The sequence below is a fragment of the Corvus cornix genome, chromosome 1A (genome assembly GCF_000738735.6).
Source record: "Corvus cornix cornix isolate S_Up_H32 chromosome 1A, ASM73873v5, whole genome shotgun sequence".
Taxonomy (NCBI): Eukaryota; Metazoa; Chordata; class Aves; order Passeriformes; family Corvidae; genus Corvus; species Corvus cornix.
Genome location: NC_047057.1, coordinates 41,374,850 through 41,393,404, shown reverse-complemented (window position 1 = coordinate 41,393,404; position 18,555 = coordinate 41,374,850). Strand labels below are relative to the sequence as shown.

At 36.7% G+C, this 18,555-nt stretch overlaps 1 protein-coding gene across 9 annotated transcripts in view; it reads left to right on the top strand.

The window, feature by feature from the left end:
• MGAT4C (MGAT4 family member C) overlaps positions 1-18,555 on the top strand; it is a 333,638-nt gene that overhangs the window by 250,866 nt on the left and 64,217 nt on the right. For 5 of the 9 annotated variants that reach the window (XM_010413784.4, XM_010413783.4, XM_010413779.4 and 2 more), the window contains one exon: positions 6,326-6,386. The exons of the other annotated variants lie outside the window; for them this stretch is intronic. The gene's annotated coding sequence lies outside the window, so the exon portion shown is untranslated. The remainder of the gene's footprint in view (positions 1-6,325; positions 6,387-18,555) is intronic. 9 annotated transcript variants of the gene reach the window in all.

Genomic DNA, 18,555 nt, shown 5'->3' with positions numbered 1-18,555 from the left:
CCATTGTGGTAAAGGAAAGATGGTGATGGAACATCTACCACTAAGAAAAAAGTAGTTTCTTAATTGTAGGGCATCTGACTACATGGTATCAAATATTTTGGACCAAGAATTACAGCATACTGTCAGCACAGATGTTCCTAGATTTAGTCTACACCTTGGACCTTAGGTAGTGTCTAAAAAGAGCTCTTATCTTGGCAATTCTATAGCACTTTATTACTTTGTACTTTTTACATTTCCAGGCCAAATTATATGATGTTGGGCAAAAAGCACAATATCACAAAAATTGTCAAATTCTTTCTTGGTTTATGCATTTTTGTTGCTAAATGTGATGTTATTCACTTGGTTTAAGTTTCCTTTAAGCTAATTCACAGGAGAGGATTTTCCAGGACTCCCTGGTGAAATCCCACCAGAGATTTCAAGGGAAATCTGTGCTGGAAGGACAGGTAGATCTAGAGTTTCTTAAGGAAGAGTCACAGAATTGAGTTTTTATAGAGAAAAAAGGCACTGATTCAACTTGTCTGTTCAGCAACATGGAGAGTAATGAGCCTAAGTGGCCTGATATAAGAGCGTCTCTTCCACACACATGCTGTTAGACACTACCCCACTGATTAGCACTTACTGCATTGAAAAATGCCTGGTAGCCAAGTTGATCCATTGTATAAATGTAATATTCTGCATTAAGACTGATTTCTGTGTACAGCATGGACTATCCATGTATGTCTTTCATTTTCAGGTACTAAAATACATCTGAACTAGCTTTTTTTTCTCCAACAAAAACTAAAATCTAGTGATCTTTATCACATTTTTTCTTCTTTCTTATCTATTAAATTAAGTTACTAAGAGCAAATGTTGTAGAAAGAAATCATAAGGTAACGAAGATAATCAGAGCATGCCAGTTTATCATAAACTTTTCTTCTCACAAATTTTTATGAGAGGAATAATGTGATATATTCCTCCAAACTTATGCTGAGTTTTGGTGGGATTTTTTTGTTTTTGTTGGGTGGGTGGGGTTTTTTGTTTAGGTTTTTATTTGCTTTGGTTTTTTCTTTACATTTTTCTAGTGGGGCATCAGAAGAAAAGAGGTTGTAAACACCTGAGCGGTGAAATCACAAAATCTCAAAACATTATTGTAGAACAACTTTTCATACTTCTTGTACCTTGATTTGTTCAGTCTTCATGACTGTATCATAAGACCTAGCACAAGTCTATATTTTCCAGGGTGCCGAGAACAGAAATGGCCCCACAGATCTTTAAGGGTTACCCACACCATGTTTCCAAATGATACTCAAGAAACAGGAGCTTCAGTTTGACTTCTGCAAAACTGAGTAACTCAAAATCAGGTCAGTCCTCAAAACTTTGCCTTAAATTTGTCAGTCAGCCAACATGACAATATTGTTGCAGGTACTTTTTTGCTTCTTTATTTTGCCTTATAATATCCCATTAAGACCAATTTTTTCCAATTGTCTGATGTCTTTCAGCAGTACGCAACTTAAGGAATCTCAAAGTAGATTTCTACCACCTTCCTGGAGATTATTACTGCTTAGCCCTACTCTATAGAACCTGACATAGCTCCCACATCTTTTTCTCCATCTACTAATAGAATTCCAAATTCTATTGCAAAAGTAGAAAAGTGAACATAAAAGCTGAAATGCAAACATACAACTAACTGTATGTACTACTAAAAACCAAAATAGGCAACTTCCTTTAAGTGTTCCAAAAGCCAGCTCTAATTTTTTCTTTCTATGAGATGTTTCCTACACATTTCATTTACATACTACTTCAACAAGTTAAAAAGATAGAAAAGATTTTAAAAGTTTGCTTTGTTCCACATATATGCTACTACAGAAGGTGTTTGGCCCTGATCTTATGATTAATTTACTAGAATTAACATAATTTTTTTTTTCTTTTTGCATATTTGTAAGTGGATGACACAAGAAAATAAACACCTTCATTTTGTTGATGTTTTGTGTAAGCCAATGACACTTAGCTTTGGAAATGAAAACCACAATTCATTGACACTTACTATAGGTCAGAAAATGCAAAAACATAACTTCTCATACAGAAAGCATCACAAATCCTTCATCACACCCGTGCAAGCAAGAAGGCAAGGAAATAATCTCAGTTTTCAGGACACGATGGTGAAGTAGCACCTTGCTGAACCATTGATTAGAGTTTAGATTTCTGGTTTGACTTTTTGGATATTTAGAGTTGAGATGATTCTGCCTTACACTTTCAAGTTGTCCTATGTAATAGAACTCCTACTCATGGTTGGCTAGTAACAAGTGAAGATGATGGGGTTTTTCATTAACATTTCCTATTTTCTATTTATTATACATTAATTATATATGTAATATACATATTTAATTTCTCTTCCTATCTTAACTATCATCTTAAGATGGTAGAACAATCAAATCATCAGTGTCTTCTCCTCTACATTTTTTTCTTTTTGGACATGGTCCTTTAAGGACTGTAATTAATGCACAGTTTTATGCTTTTTCTTTTCTTCTCGAAGTTTAAATGAAAGCTACCTCACAACTTGTAAATTATTGACTTTCTAATTTCCTTTCCTCCATATAACTTTTCTTCTTGGTCTCTGAAAATGCTTTTGATTTCCTATAATAATTCCAGCAAGGTTATTTCCTTTTTTCCAAAATTTTTTAAGCTAATTTATGAGATTGCCATATTATGCTTAGGTAGGAAATCTGGAGGTACTAGAATGTCAGTTGAATGTCTTCTTGACCTTACTACTTACATTTCACAGTACTGTTGTTATCTACTGCAGAAAGAATACCTTACCAGACCCTGCTGCTATGGCACCACACAGACAACAGTCTTAATGGATAGCCCTAGTTTTCTCTGGTATTTAGAGGCTGTACAACACCTGGCCCTTATTCCTTCAAGTATGGGAGAAAGTGTGGGAAAAATTTTCACTAACGTCCTAGTCTTCTCTGGAGTGCTCCAATCATAAGGATAGTTCTTTAAGGTACCAGGAATTGATCCTGTTGGTAGCTTCTCTTAACAGTGGAAGAAAAAAAAAAAAGAGAGAAGAGCTGGGTTTGGTTCATTTGCTGATATTTAACAGAGGAGGAGGGAAACAATCAAATTGAATTGCATGAAACTGTGCACTTAAATAAAACCTTTTGTGTCTGAAACATTAAGGAGACAGAAGCACAACATTTACTAAGTCAGCAGTAACAGCAGGAATTAGCGTTACATTAGAATTAGTGTGACATCCATATTTGAAGCTTGTGTTGGATTCGGTTTTCTGCAATTCCGTAGTTATTTACCCTCGCTTGTCAAAAAATCTTTATATTCATAATTTAAAGAAATACAACCTGTTAATGTGTTTAAAATGAAGAATGCTTTTAAATGTTTTGCTAGGCTGAGGTCAAAATATTGAGCACATATTACTGGAAAGGTGTTCTCTGTCAGACCGACATCTGATGGAACAAAGAAAATGCTTTTCCTGTGTTTTTATAGTGGGTCTAAGAAAAAATTGCATGGAAAGCAAATACCTTAAATACTCTTCAGCTCTTCTGAAATATCCTTTGCAGAAATAATAGACTAAATGTTTAGAAATCAAATGTAGATGAAGTCAGACGTGACTCCAGGTTCTTTATTTCTTTAATTATGGAATGCATAAAGCTTAGTAAAATGCAAAGAGGTTTTCTTAATATGAAAAAAAAATTAAAGTTACTAATGTTTGGTCCATCTGAATGAGGTCTATCATCTCACTATCTTTTTGACATTATTACATTTGAAATCAAATATACACTTAAAAATTTTAAACTGCATTGAAATTGCTAACAAGACAAATAATTTCAGACATGTCTTTGATGGACTTTAGCATAAGTTTTCACTTAGAAACAAGCATTTATAAGCTGATGTGACGACAGAGTACAAGATGCCCTTTACCCTTTTAATTGGCAGGTTTTTTTCTTATTTCTAAGAAAATTCAAGAAAGTAAGGATAGAACAATAGGAATGTCAGTGCTTTCAGAATAGCATTGAAATGCAAACATTAATTTCATTCAGATTAGGTCATTTGCATGCAAACAGTTCAGACTTTAAGCTTATCTCATTACTCTCTCAAGCTTGTGATTTCTCTCCCTTTTACAGGTGCGTTTACGTTTAATAAGATAACTCCCTTCATTGTATATAAAATGTGTGACCACTACATGGTTTCGGCATGATAGTAAATTGTTAATAACCATTTTTCTTGTTGTGTTCCAACACAGCCTTCTTAATTTGCCCCACTTGAAATAGGATATGTGGCAACTAGTCACATACCAGGATTTTGTTTCAGTTTCTTCTGAATATTTTCCTTCATTCCTCATCAGTGTTTTTTTTTCCAAATTGGATACTTTATTAGTGATCACCTGTAGTCCTTTTTGTCAGCAATATTTAATTGAATTAATTATTTTAAATAAAGACATTCTTTCATTCACATAGATTATATGGAGTTTTTATAGTCTGTCATCTGGTCTTCAAAATATGAGATGCAGAATTTTTTTACACTTCCCCGTATCAAAACCTTCACACCTTGCACAAATTTCTAGTCTTATAACTAGATGTAAATACCTTGTAGATGACCCCTAAGCTTTGGACTTTGGAATCACTCAGAGGCCAAGATATGCTGAAGTAGAGACTTTGTGGTGGCTGTGAGATGACAGAAAAACTGGACCCAAAGAGGAAATTCTAGCCTCAACAATTTTCCCACAGAGTCATATCATGGATAGTGAAAGAAAATAGCATCTAGGAAGAGGGAGACAAACAGTCCTGATATACAAGTTTTTCAGTCTCAGAACTCTCTCAAGCCCTGTCCAGTCTGCCACAAACAGAAGGGAGAGAGGGAAGGTCATCAGCAAAAAGTGAAAATATCTTGAAAGTTTGTGATTTCTTCAGACTGTCGATAGCATAAGAATTTCCCTGTGGAATGGTACACAGCTGTTAAGGCAGAGTGGGAAGAGTGTGCACATGCCCTCAGCATGTGTCCTCAAGCCCTAAGTAGTGCTGAGTTTTGTTTGATTGCTGGCAGTTGATGGGGAGTAAAATGGAAGAAAATGGGTAGAGAACATTTCAGTTGTGGAAATTATCTACGCAGAGCTCTGGATGAATAGGGAAGAAAAGGACAGATCTTCCCTTGTCTCTGTGTTTATAGTGGCAGGTGCCTCTTTGTGTTAACTTTCTTTTGATGACTGGTAGGGCTCTTTGTCTGGGCTGCTACAGTGCAAGGTAATTGTTTATTGAATCTGCCCTTCATGCTGAGGACAACAATGCTTAAATAACTAGAGGCATTTAATCTTTCAAATAAAATAAGGCCACAGTTACAAGGAACATCCAAGAAAAGTAGGTAATTTTTTTGGTATTCCTAGAAGATGTTTGAGATAATTTATCAAATATAAGAGATTCATTTAGCTGTTGGGTTGTATCTATTAATGCTTTATATCCTGCCATTGATCATATTTTAAAAGTTTTAGAGATCAAAAGTAGGTCAAGCTAATTTTTTAAACTTATTTCTACAGGAGTCAAAATATGAATGACAGTAAGGAAAGCAAAACAGCAATAGAGGTCACAGTCACCATTCATCCAAGGAAGCATATGAATTGGAACCAAATACAGAATAACAGATCTAAGGACAGAATTTCTCATTCACACATACATATAGAACAAAAGATAACAATTTATGTCAAGAGCATTAGCTAGTCACTTTTTCATTATCACTGAAATAATTTTCTGCTAAGAGTTTTCCCTGGGAGGATGTCCTGTCTATGTTCTGAGTTAGCAAGAAAAGAAGGATGCTTCTATGGTTTGAGTCATTTTCTAGGACTTGGCCTATATGCCTTCAACTATCCATTTTCTTACAATTTTTTGATGTGAATTTGTATAGCTTCCATGCGCATCAAGACCCATCTTTAAAAAGAAATAGTTAGACTTATAAGAGTACTATGAGGCTAATAATATGAAATATATTTATATATTTACAGAAATAGATATTCAAGTATTCATGTAAACAAGAAGGACTTTATATTTGCATGCACATACACAATATATTCATATTTATATTTGCATAGATATTATGATTGTGTATTTATAAAGATATGTATTTATATATTACCTATTTAATAATATTTTTCACTGTGAATATAACACCTTATTTATATAAAATAATAAATATATGAAACAACATGTACTAAAAAGCATATGTTCCTAATCTGATTGTCCATAAGTAATAACTTGCCTGTGGGAGTTTAAAACAGGATTACAAAGAAGAACAGTTAATATTAATTTCTGATTTTCTTATGAGATTCTTTTCTGCTTTGCAGTTTACAATGGGAATGGTTTCAAATATATTGTCAATTTTGCTAATGAAGTCATCTTAATAAGGTACTGTGTGAAACTTTATTATTAACCCAAATATATTCTTCTGTTAGATTTTCATTCATTATGCCCTGCTCTAATAGACCTGTTAATAACATAAGAAAATCCATTTCTAAAGGCTAGAATGCAATGTTATTTTTTTATCTTAATGAGTTAAATTCATATTAAGTCAGACAAAAAATATAAGTGAAAATTATTTGTTAATGCCATTAATTTCTGATTGGACACACCATGATAGATTGCAATGTAATGTATACCTGAAATATTAAAAATCACTAAAAACATGAAATGCAACAATCTAACAATTTTAAGAACTTCCCCTGAAGCTTATAATTATCTGTGATTGTATCATCAAATGGCACTCTATATCAGCTCTTAATGAATATTTTTACTAAAAATATAATCAGTATTTTAGCTGGTTTCTTCTTTATTCTCTTAGATACCTGTCCTAAATTCTCCCTGGATAGCAAATTCAAAGACTTCCTTAATTTCCCCTGCATAAAGAGAAATGTTCCCTTAGGTTTATTGAATTAAAAATAATCTATTAATTTGAAATCACCTATTTTCCACAGTGATTATAATGTGATACTTTTACTATTATAAAATTATCTTGAAATTCTGAATCTGATTTTTTAATTCCTGATGCATGCTTTTTCTAATTCTTATTGAATTGGTTGCATTTTGTCTCAGTTTTGGAGACAAAACTTCCGGAGGAAACACTCCGCAATGAGTGTCTCCGCCAAAGGGAAAAGGGCCTCCCCTTTTCCTCCACCAATAAGACAAGTGGGTCACAGCAAGTGAGAGCGGAAAAAAGCCAAACTGTTTATTAACAACAAACAAAAACAGGGATAAACAGGGAAAAAACCCCTCAAAATACAACAAGTTCCCGGAGAGGGAATAGAGACGTGGGCTCGGACCAGCTGTGGCCACCCGCAGCCTCCCCAGACTGGAGAGGAGGGAAGGGAGGCAGTGAGGCAAGGGGAGAAGGAAAGGGAAAAAGAACAAGATAAACCAACAGAACCTTTTTCCCGCTAGCTGGAACACAAAAGAACCCCAAAGAGCAGCACAGCGCTCCTGGCTCACTCCCTCCCGAGCCCGGCCGAGTCCCCGAGCCGCTGGGCCCAGCCGTTCAACTGCCCCACACTTGGGTCCATCCTAAAGAAACAGTGTCCTTGGGCATTGAGCGGATGGTCAAAGAATAAAGCAGCTTCATGACATCACCCCAGGACAGATTATAAACTGATACTGTTACTATTATTAGAAATAATTTGAATTTCTGAATCTGATTTTTTAATTCCTGATGCATGCTTTTTCTATCTCTTTTTGAATTGGTTGCATTTATTTTGCAAACCATATTTATGGGAAACCCCTCCCATGGAGTAATGCTGGTATCTCTTCCCAAAACTGCAGAAAAAAAAAATCTTTCTTTCACTCATTACAGAATTATATATACACATTTATTGTGTTTTCTTCATGTGCTCCCTTTCCCAGATTCTATTAAGTGTTCCTGGACATCCTTTAATACTTCTGTGTAAAATGATGACTTAGAATTTACTAATTCAAAGTATAAACTTGTAAGAAGCCAAGAGATAAGGCTTTGATTTAGAAGCATAGAAAAAATGTGTAGTTGGAAGGGATCCACAAGGATCATTGAGTCCTACTCCTGCCCCTACACAGGACACACCAAGAGTCACACCATGTGCCTGAGAGCATTTTTCAAACCCTTCTTGAAATCTGTCAGGACGGTGCTGTAACCACTTCCCTTGGGGAGCCTGTTCCAGTGCCCGACCACCCTCTGGGTGAGAAACCTTTTTCTAATATCCAACCTAAACCTCCCCTGAAGGAACTTCATGGCTCTCCTTTGAGTCCTGTCACAAGTCACACGAGTGAAGACATTTGTACCCACTTTGTGAGGATGTTGAAGACCACAATGAGCCCTCAGTCTCCTCCAGGCTGAACAAAACAAGTGTCCTCAGCTGCTCCCCATACACCTTCCCCTTCAAACCCTTCACCATCCTCATGGCACTCCTTTGGATGCCCTCTAAGAGCTTAATGTCTTTTTTACATTGTGGAACCCAAAACTGCCCCCAGCACTTGAGGTGAGGCCGCCCCAGTGCAGAGCAGAGCAGGACAATCCCCTCCCTTGCCCAGCTGGCGATGCTGTGCCTGATGCACTCCAGGACACGGTTGGCCCTCCTGGCTGCCAGGGCACTGCTGGCTCATGTTCAGCTTGCCACTGACCAGGACCCACAAGTCTCTTTCAACAGTGTTGCTCTCCAGCCTCTCATTCCCCAGTTTATACACACAACCAGAACTGCCCCATTCCAGGTGACACAACCAGGATTGTCCCATTCCAGGTGCAGTATCTGGCACTTGCTCTCATTAAATGACATATGGCGGGTGACTTCCTGTCTCTCTACTTTATTGAAGTCTCTCTGCAGGGCCTCTCTGCCCTTAAGGGAATTGACAGCCTCTCCCAGTTTAGTGTTGTTGACAAATTTAGTTCATATTACTTTGAGTCCCACATCCAGGTTGTTAATGAAGATGTTGAATTGCACAGAGCTGAGGATGGACCCCTCTGGAACCCCTCTAGTGACCGGATGCTAGCCTGATGTCACCTCATTCACCACAAGTCTTTGTGCATGATCTGTGAATCAGTTGCTCACTCATCACATAACCTGGTTATCCAGCTGTGTGCTGGACTTTTTGTCCAGAAGGACACTGTGAGAGACACTATCAAAAGCTTTGCTGAAGTCCAAAAGGATTACATCTACTGACTTTCCTAGATCAGCTAGGTGGGATGTCCTGTCACAGGAAGAAACCAGGTTGCACAGGCAGGACTTTCCCCTTATGAAGCCATGCTGGCTGTGACCAATGACTGCTTTGTCCTCAAGGTGTTTTTTAATACCTCCCAGAATAATGTTTAGCATAATTTTACTGGGCACTGAAGTGAGACTCACAAGCCTGTAGTTTCTGATGTCCTTCTTCTTGCCTTTTAAAAGGAGGACAATGTTCACCAGCTTCCAGTCAACTGGGACCTCTTCAGCTTCCCAAGACCACTCAAAAATAATTGAGAGAAGTTCTGTGATGATATCAGGTAGATTTTTGAGGATTCTTGGATGAATCCCAGCAGGCCCCATAAATTTGTAGGGATCCGGCTGTTATATCTTCTTTGAAATATTATTTCACAGACAACAAACAAAAGGTTTGCTTTTTGATTTGGTTTGGATTTTTTTGTATACTCAACATACTTATTTTCATCCTATTACTCTGGTTATGCATTCAGACATTTGTTCCCTGCTGAACTAAATGATGCATATTTTTGACTTTATTATTTCCTTATTATCAGAAATAAATTTACCTATCATTTAAAGATAATGTTCTAAATCTTCGAGGCAAATGCATATTCAGCCTAGAGATGTTTCGCCTTCAAAATCCGGAAATATCAAAGATTGCCTCCTTTATCATTTTCGGGTATTGCAGTACCATTACCCAAAAATATCTTTTCCTGACATTTCAGTCTATCTTACAGGTTATAGTCTTCAAGAAACCTGCACACTCAGACTAAAGTGGCTGCGATTCTGCAGTGGCCAAGTGGCTTGACAATTAAACTTGTCATTTACTAACGACAGAATGTCTCACGTGTTTGTTGACCTGCATCAATAGCCTGTCTTGTGGCCTGTGACTATGAATTAGCTCTCTGTGCTGAGCATTTTCTCAAATTTTATTTCAGGAAATAAAAAATTCTTTACATCCAGCAATAATCATTCCCACGTAGAAAGCCAAATATCTATGGCAGAACAACGGTCAGATATCAAGTAGCTGTTCTGGTGCGAATCACTTACTTCAGAGCAACAAGTTTATTTCTTTCCTTAAATAGCCCAAGTCCTGCCAACCCTCTAAAAAGTTCGACTTTGAACTCAAAAGTAAACCAGTGGGTAGGATTAGAAGACACAGGAAAAGGACGGGGGCTGGAACACGGAATATTTAGAGCATAAATAGAACTGTTACCCTGCTGTGTGCTTTTGAAGCACTGCATACACATCACACCCTCACAAAATACCTGGGATGTGGATCTTTTAAGTTAGTGAATGCACATAGTTTTATAAGAGAGAAAGGACTGTGAGGCATGAAATAAGGACTAAGCTTCATGATAAATGATATTCTGTTATCAGCAGTTATTGATTTTGACACTATCAGTGAAGAAATTCTTTATCAAAGGATAAGAAAAAAATGATAAAATAGTGACCTTAAATGCTCCTTCTGGAAAAACAGAAAATGAAACGTAAGGTATTTTGTGAAAAGAAGTTGAAATACAAAGTATTTTATGAAGAACATTAACAAATAAGAGGTTGTATGCCTCACTGAAACATTCAACTGACTGCTGGTGCCTGCAATGTGGAAGCATTAAAAACACTTCCATATAAAGCCAATTATAATTAATGAGTGTTGTTGTAATAGGAAGAATAAGGAGAATAATTAAACATATACAAAGTTATGGCTTTAAAGAGAAATGTGTTTCATAAACTTAGAGCTTATCAGCAATCCCAAATGAGGTAGGCTATTTGTTGCTATCAAGCATTTTAATCGTGCATTTACTGGTTTCTGACATTACAGTAATATCAAGAACAAGATGAACCTCAGGGGAAGTTTATGCTCAGACCACTGACTTAGAAAAATGTTTTAAAAAAACTTGCTGTGATAGGGAGGCAAGGGAAACAGATGAGCTACAGGTAAAATTCAGAACCTTTGTGAAAGCTAAAATACAGAAAGGAATATTAAGATGAAAGTAAGGGTTTAGAAGACTACAGTGGAGATTTCAGATGCTGCTGATATCTTATGTGACATGTTCAGGCATATACTGAAAAGAGACACCAGTAACCATGAAAATGAAGAGGGGGATTTTTTGAGGATACAGTTCTACAGCTTCCTGTCCATAAAATGAATTGCATGCTGCATGTTTACAGAATCAGTCATGTCCTGAGGAATGTGAAAAAAAAAAAGAGGCCAAAAATGAGAGACTGGTAAGATATCTCAAAAAAATATATTTTATGGTTTGGTATAGAAAAAGAAGATAGAATGAGATACTAATGATTTGGGAGGGGTTTGTAGGAGTCTCAATATAAAGAAGAGTGACTATCAAATATGAGTGAATTTCCCAAACACAAAAATTACAAACTTTTAAGTCACAAAAATTGTAATTCCAGAAACATAGGACATATACAAATAGAAGCCTTGAGCTAACATTTTCAGATGCTGATCTGATTTGTGAGTAGGGAGTAAAAAAATTGAAGAAACTTAAAAGTTAATGAGAACAAAAAGCTTAATATTTTACAGCATTCATGATAAATTATTTAAGGCAGGAAAGGATAAACCAAACAATGTTTTGCCCTTTAGTTCTGTATTTTGAAATCCTGAAAGTAAATATAAAAAACTTGAAGTTTTGCAAAAATATGATGTAAAACCACTGCAAAGCATCTTACCTCAGTGCAGTCAATAGAATGATATTTATATATCTATATTATAAAAAGGGATTATAGGACAGAATATTATTTGCAACACCCAGTAATCTGTTCTATTCACTCTACAGTAATTATCTACAGTAGATGGCACCAATTTGGAAAGTTTAAATATCTTTGAGTACTATTTATTATTAACAACTTAATAAGAAAGCATGACTATAGTAGAAATTTACTTTATTATCCTGCAGACAATTTTTAGGTTAAAAAAGACTATACACTATAACACTGCAATGCTACAATGTCATTATCTATAAGAAAAGAGAACTTATCACTTAATAAATAGAAAGACAACTATAAACTACTTAAAAATATTAAGAATACAGAGGCAATTTTTTAAAACAGAGAAAAATGATAAATGAAAATGATCTAAAGAATTCAGAGCTCTTTGAAAAACTAAATAGAGCAAAGCAGTGAAATGCCTACAATATGATTTGTCAGGGCCTGCAGTTAAGAGTGACAAAAGCTAGACTAGCTAATTATTTAATTGAAGAGCATTCCTCTTTTTCTCCCTCAGGGGAAGGGAGGGCAGGACTTTGAACAGGAGTAGAAAACTCTTGACGTGGATTAGCAGAAGGGAGGGCACAATTATGACAGAACCTGAGATCCTCCAGAGCTTAATGGCATCTAATATAAAGACGCTTTCAGAAAGAAGGAGCAGTTTGGATGCATGGAGCTCCTTTGTAGGACAGATGACAAACCGCTTGACAGCTTGTGTGGTAGAGTAAGAGAAGAGGGGAATGGCAAATACTCTGCCTGGGAAGGAATAACAGCTTCCTTTCTTTCTATCTGGAAAGAATAACATTCTTGCCAGATAATAGGACTGGCTGGGGAGAAGCTCTGCTGAAAAGTCCCTGATGCATGTGGCAGAGAGAAAGCTCAATATGAGCTAGCTGTGCTCCCTGATAGCAGAAAACACCAATGGCATCCTAGACTGTCTTATCTTCTTTTAATAGATATTCTTTGACATAATAGTAATAATAATAATAATAATAATAATAATATAAAATGCCCAGATTTCAGGCCTCCTCACTACAAAAAATAAATTGATAGACTGAGTGAGTTCAGTGAAGCCACCAAAACCATCAAGCAGTTGGGACATCTGACCTGAAAGGATAAAGTTGAGGGTCTGACATTGGTGTTGTCTGGAGTGAAAGGTTTTGAAAGGATGTAACAGTGGCTCTCCATGAAAGTGGATGAGGAAACAGAGCCTCCACAGTGCATGGTGGGAGGACAAGAAACAATGGGTATAAAAGAATCGAGGGAGGCTCCTACTGGATGTGAAGAGAAACTCTTTTCCTGTCAAGCAATGAAACAGATTCCACAGAGAGGTGAGCAGTCAACACCCAACTGGATACAGCCCTAAGCAGCCTGGTCTGACCTCAGAGCTGACCCTTCTTTGAGCAATAGATGGGATTAGGGACTATGTGAGGACACCTGATGCCTGAATTATCCTAGAAATAGTCTCTACATATGAACTTTATTCTGCTTCCATTTTGCTTCCATACTTTTTGAGGAAGAATCCTAGGGAGAAAGTAGTAACATTTCCAAAAAATCACTTAGGGCGATGCTTAAAGATTTTTAGTTTTTTATATATTTTTCATATATTTGTAACTTCGTAGATTGTTACTATGTAGTTATTACTTCTAGTACTTTTCCTGCCCTCTCCCATAGTTTAACAAACCATTACTAATACTTTCTTGAAATTCTGTTTAGTCTTGCCTTTAAGTCTAGCAAGGACATTTTGTTTTGCACCACACATCATACACAAAATAAAGTGTAGGGCTAAAAGATCGGGGGGGTAGGGGGGCAATGGGGAAAAACCTGGGGGGAAATTACCTAACCAACTGCTTTTCTAGTTGGACAATGTTTGTTAGATATACTAATTAACTAACCTTATAAAATTGTAGAAATACTGTATCACTGCATACCACCATATTGTGCACCTGAAAACTTTCAATTAAAGATTTGCTTCTATACTATCATTTCAGTACTGTTTGGAAAGGGTTTGTGTTTTATTTCAGGCAACAAATGAGGAGTGAGTTGGGTTTATTGCTGCACTTCTTGTTGTCAGGCCATGACTCCTGACCTAGGGAAATAAAAGTGTGGATTGCGACAGTGTTTCAGCTCCTTTCTTCTGGCTTTGGTTGTTCAGTTATGGAGGATTTTTTTACATTGTTTTAGTTTGGGTGTGGGGTTTTTTAGTGATTTTTGGCACTTACTCATTTTCATTTGGGTTGAAACCACAAGTTACTTAGCAGGTCATTGAATATTGTTAAATACTAGGAACAGGTCTGAAGAGTGAAACTCAGTTTTGACACGTGGGGTTGAAAAGAGCTAAAGAGCAATTGGAAATACAAAAGGGAAGATAAGTGAAATAATTAAGAGAGGGCAACTGATGAAGTGCAACACTGATAATTGATAACCCATGGTATAGGAGTGAGAATCCAGACATGGTAAACTGGTTTTCCAAAGTCATAGAGACATATGATCAATAAAATTCAGAGTAAGAATGTGGTAAGAGATTTTGTCTATGTTAAAGGTATTAACCTTAAGAGAACCTGGCATCAAGCTTTTAATAAATAAGAACAATGTGCATATCCTGAAAACAGAAAACTATCTGATTACAGTAGTGCATGCTTATGTACACATACACTCTTGCACATATAGAGTAAATAATTCTCTAGAACATTTCAGAATGATTGGTCTGTGCATGTATATTATATTTACAACCATGCTGTTGAAGTATTTTAGCACAAATTCTGTCGCTATGATGAAATATTTAGCTGGAGTGATGGCACTTGGTATACATCATTGGAGTAGCAGCTATTAGGGTTATGTAGTACATCATCAATGTGACAATTTTGAGAGGGCGTGTAATATATAACCAGAAAAGTCCCATTTGGACATCAATATGTGGCATTTACTGGTATTAATAATGCAGTGGTTTTAGTTTCACACAGCAAATAGACATAATTCTGATTCTAAACATCAGTGAAGTTCCTGTAAATAGTGCCACAGCAGCTTCTACCATGCAGTGACCTTCGTGATAAGAAATGATTCTCAGCCTACAGTCTATATATACTGATTACCACCACCCACACTGCTACGTGGGTGAAAAACCCACCATCAACACAAGAAAAAAAAAAAAAGTCAAAACCAAATAAGGCAAAATATTATAAAATGAAATCAAATACAAACAAAACTGGTCAGCCATTCCATCGGCAGAACAGTGTGGTATATGGTATGAATTATTCTGCAAGCAAAAAGGATCAGTGAGAGCAAAATGAACAGCCCTGAAAAATAAAAAAAACCCCTTGATGGTTGTGGAAATCAATATACAACATAGATGATATACCTTCATTATTTAAACACCAAGTCATGAAAATAGGAGATTCCAAAATAAACTCAAAGTATTAAGGAAACTTCTCAGTCTGAGCATTCATGAGACTGTCAGTCACCCTCCCAGCACCAGAGACTTTCACTGCTGAGACCGAAGCCCCTTCGGAGGGGGCAGCTCCAGTGAGCCCACGGGTGCCCCTCTTGGCTCCCTGCACACCCCACTCACACAGTCAGACCAGGTTTCCTGACTGGTTTAACCCCAGGCTTTCCATAGCAAAGTCTGAGATGTCTCATTCCACAAAGCCATTTATTCACAGTGCAGCAACACAGAAACAGCCTGAGCTGGTGCCTCCGAGGAGAGACCCCCAACAAAGGAACCCTGGGCTTTTACACCCTCACAGTCTACCCAGGCTCAACTCTCATTTTTCCTCCTGAGGCCTCCCTTCCTGCTGTGTCTCCCAGTCTCCACCCACCTGGCTGGCACCACCTACTTTGTGCCATTTGTTGACCAAAAGGTTGGCACTTCATGGCCTCTTTTCTCAGGCTCCCACCCAGAGCTTAACCTGCATCTCAGTCTGCAGTTTGCTAATAGAGGCTACCTGCACCAGATGTATCCCTCAACAAAAGGAGTGGTGAATGTATCAGGATGGAGGGGTTTTCAGCCACTGGGAGCTGGCAGAAGGGGGTTTTACCCCTTGTGTGCCGACACAAAGAAGCCCGGAGGTCAACGCTGAAACCTCTCTGGAAGGCGGCACTCAGTGCCCAGCACACAATGAAAAAGGGTTAGAGGTCCTTACCCAAAAGGGCTGTATCTTCCTGTCACCGTTATGCAGGCACACAGGCAAAGGGAAAGAAGTAAAGAGAGGGGACTCTCCGTATGTGTTCCACGCAGGACTATTCCCGTAAAAAGACAGGGATGAAGTAGCCGATTGGTGGGGGGGTTCAGGGATCTTACACGGGGTATGGAGTAGGTGGGGAAAGGGATCTCAGCCAATGGGATAGGGACAAGCAGGTGGGGTTGACAGCAAGGGAATCAATGGGAACAATGCATAGGAGGGACTCAGGGAAGGATCCAATGGGGCGTCGACGAACAGGGAACTTTCTAGAAGTAATACAAATTAAAGAAGGAAAACGAGTATACATAACTTCATACGTAACACAGGGAGACAAAATATTAACCAATCGGGGGAAACATGCAAAAGAAAGAACAAGGGAATCATGGGTTCTCACCATGACTGAAGTTACATGCTAAACTTGGGTTACCGACCACCACAGCTGGTTGTCTGAGTTCTTTTCAGGAGAAGGAGTGGCTGGAGCCACCTGCACTGCCACATTAGGATATAATTTTTGTTCCTTAAAACTGCATATATTTTGTGGTATCGATTAAAACTGATATTCTTTTTCTTTAACCATAAAAACTTATGTTTGCTTATCTCAGTTATTTCTGAAATTTAAACTTTAAAAATGGTCTGAGTATTGAGTTTAATATTACAAATATATTGTCAAATCAGCACTGCATCTGAGAATCTTTACTACTCAGTCTTACCTCTGAAAAAAAGCATCAGGCTTACAAAATCATGGAATAACTCTAGTGGGAAGGGACCCACAAAGATCATCAAGATCCCTGTTATTCACAGGACTATCTACAAATAAATTTTCCAGAAAGATTTAGGAAACAGCTAACATAGAAGTCTAGTCAGTCCAAAGAAAATGTAAGGCTTCTAGATACAAAGAAAATAGTCTTTGAGTCTTTGACCACAAATATATCCTAAAATACTTCCTGTGTTAATATTATTTTCCTCCTTAAAGCAATATAAATTTTTCTTATGTTACTGTGTACATTGTTTTTTACTCTTGATTTAAAACATGGTACCATAGCTGTAACTGTAGAAATTAACGTATTATAGAACTATAAACCAGCAACACTTAAATGAGCAATGGCTGAGGTGGAATCTAATAGCAAGTGAAGACAATGCACAACAGCCTTGCACTTGTTCAGCACATCTCCTAAGCATCTAGTCCACAGATCTTCCATAAGTCCTATGCCTCAAATACCTCTTCCACCTTAATATTGCTTGTACCTCCATCATCTGTACCAAACAATAGCAGCAACAAAACCCAACAACAAAACAAATGTATTTTTTACCACTGTATTTTGAGTTATATCTGATGGTAAAATTCAGTTCTAATAGCCTTACTTGAAGGATTTCAGTGATTTTTAGTAGATTTGTGTCATGCTCTAAAGACCTATCATTTCTTGATTGGAGCTTAAATTTTTAAAACCAAGGTTTTTCAGCATTGAACCTAAATTTCCTTCTTCCTGTTAAAAAAGTTTCCTACTGAAGATGGCTTCAGCATTTGTTCCTTACATTTGGGCATTCTTGAACGAAACAGGACAGGCAGCCATTTAGCTGAATATATGAACCCAGTACTCAATGTTCTGCAGTGTAATTCTTTCCTTGACTAATAAACTGGTGACTTCATTAAGCAACATGTTACACAATGCATATGTTGCACTCTGTACTGACAATAAAGTTTTCTGATGGCTAGCAATGTTCTATATCTAATTTTACCCTTAGAGACTACCTACAGATTGCTCGTTTACATATTTGTACCTCCAACTGTAAAGCTTACTTTCTGATAAATTATCAGTTAAATGTGTCGGAGAAAGCAGGCATAAAAAAATATGTGAAAGATGAGTGAAGAAAATACATCGAAAGTTCACATGAATAACATTAAAAGGTTTTGCATAATGTTTATTAAAATATTCTCACATCTTTCATATAATTTTTTAACCTTCAGTATTATCTAGCTGGAATGTGTCCCATTTGGAAGACATGCAAGAACATTGTATGAATATGAATTTAAGAAATGTGCAAATTTTAGCATTATACATATTTGTAATTTCTTGTCCTTTGCCATTATGCTAAAGGAAAATATGCATTTTAATGTTTTTAACAAAATAACAAAGATAATTCTTACTAATCAGAAGAAGGCGTTCACTCTAAACTGATATTTATGTATTCTTCATGTTATCAGTTTGACTTGATAACAACCATAATGATACAAATAAATAGATTCCAGGTACCTAAATGCACAGATCACTTTAAATGAGTTTCGGTTAAGAACTAAATTTAAAAAAATGGTTATTTCATGTAATTACATGTGACTTTTAATCCTAGGTATTTTTAAGAAATGAAGGTTGAAAGCAAATGTGTTATTTTTTGCTCTATTTCAATTTGAAGGTTTTTTTGATTGGTTTTGTTTTTACTCTTTAACCTAAAGTTATTTATAATAAAAACTATGTCCCATCC